Consider the following 2,217-nt stretch of genomic DNA (forward strand, 5'->3'; position numbering starts at 1 on the left):
AGACTTGTGGTGATCCTCCTGTCTCAACCTCCCCAGTGCTGGGATTATAGGCGTGAGCCACCTTGCCTGGTTTTTCAGGGCTACACATTGCACTCTGGATTCTGGGTGGGCACGGCATGAGGTGCCAGGGATTGATCTCAGATTCTTGTGCTTGCCACACAGATACTTAGACCACCAATCTATCTCTCCAGCCAGCCCTCATCACCCTCCTCAAATGGCTATTTTCCAGGTTCTCGATGGCAGATCTATGGGAGTCTCTTTTTCTGCTGATCATACTCTGCCATATTCCCTAAAGTCTACTTCATACCACTTTAAACAAGGTAGTAATACATACAACATAGAGCTAGTGTGTGGATTAAGTGAAAATAATATCTACAAAACACTTTTCTCTCCCTTGAGCTCTTTATTTTGAGCAATAAAATATCATTTCTGGTAGCAGAATGATTTAAATTTGTACTCATGCAGAATAAATTTCCATTATAGCTATTTATCTTTGTGAGTGAACTCTGCTATAATTCTGTGCTTGGAGCTCCCTCAGCAAATATAATTTTGACAAGATTCATTTCTCTATCTCTCTCTCCCTCCCTCCCTCCCTCCCTCCCCTTTCCAGATTGATTCAGATGTGTTGAACTCTCAGACCTGAAATGTAAAACTAGTCCATGAAACCTGGCTAATAATACAACAAGTTGGATTCTAGTTTTGATGCTATGTTCAAAAAACTTCGGGAAATTTGTGGGGCTATGGGCAGATCAGCTCTGGAATGACACTGTTTTGTAATCTTTCAAAAGTTTTCAATGGGCAAATAACAATTATATGTATTTATGGGATGCAAAGTGATGTTTTGGTGACTTCCTACATTATAAAATTCATCCCTGGCATATGGCTGGACAAGTGCTAGAGCCATGCTGAGTTGGATGCAAGGAAGACATGGCCCGAAGATGAGCTTTCCAGGGTGGTGACAGATGTGTATCATCACTAGTGCTGTGCTGAGCCTCACTGATCAGAGTCATGGTTCTCCCACGGAGGAAGTGAAGGAGTCTCCATTCCCGAGGCTCATAGGCCACAGAATAGCCCAACTCTCACTCCCTCCAGCTTCAAGAAGCATAGGGACAGCCAGATAGCTCAGTGGATTCAAGTGCCTCCTTAGGCAGGAGCAGGTGGTCTGATTCCTGGCATGTTGTGCAGGCCCTGCTCTGGGGAGCCCTGTGATGGTGGTTCAGACTGCTTTGTTGGCATGTACCTGTAATCCCAGTACTTAGGAGGTTAAAAACAGGAGAATCACTATGAGTCCAATCTGTGTAGTGAGACCCTGTAGATCCAGTACTAAAAGTATCCCCCCCCAAAAAAATGAAGTAGAGAACATTTACTCCTAGAGAGCCTCTATCTCCCTCTCTACTGGATAAAGAGAACCAGAGTCCACTGAAGTTAGCTGGTCTTCTGATCTCTCCTTGTGAATTTGTTTCTTAGGCAGAGCTTTTCTCATTAGGAGGGTAAACATTTTTCAGGCTCTGTACCAGGAATTATGTGGGTAGTCTAATTAGGCCAAATCACGTTTTCTCTTATCCTCTGTAAGTTCCCTTTATCACTTCAATTGATAATATCTGAATTTCTATAGCTCTCTACAAATATCTTTCCAAGTTGATAAGGGAATTAATTTATCTCATAGGGTAGAAGAACCACAAACAGAAAGTTACATTGAGGCTATGGAGGAGTGCAGAGTCACAATTAGGGATGGGCTGGAGGTGGTGTGTGCAGCATGGGTGGTTCACTAGCCTCTGTTTTATTGGCTTCTGTTTCCTTTATAAGTTTTTCCACTTTCTACTTTATAGTTAGATTATTTTCCACTACTATACACTGGACAGAAGGGTCTTGATGATGTAGTTCCCATCTTCTTTATCTCTTTCGTCCCTGATTTAGATCAACATAAGGTAAACATTAGAGAATAGTAGTTGAATTAAATGGAGTAATTATTTTTAAAGTATCTTATAGTAGCACTGTCTGCAGCAAATTAGTGCACCACATACAGAATGTCTCTATAGACAAATGCTGTACCCTGTATTTCTTGCATACTCAAGAGATGTTGTCCTTATAGATGGATGGTGAAGTGAACTTCAGTAAATTGACCATTAGTTTCACATATTTACATTTAAAAAATTTTTTTTATTTGTGTGTGTGTGTGTGTGTGTGTGTGTGTGGCCAGCTCAGCCCACCAGGGGG

This window comes from Octodon degus, unplaced genomic scaffold (genome assembly GCF_000260255.1).
Source record: "Octodon degus isolate 3935 unplaced genomic scaffold, OctDeg1.0 scaffold00098, whole genome shotgun sequence".
NCBI lineage: Eukaryota > Metazoa > Chordata > Mammalia > Rodentia > Octodontidae > Octodon > Octodon degus.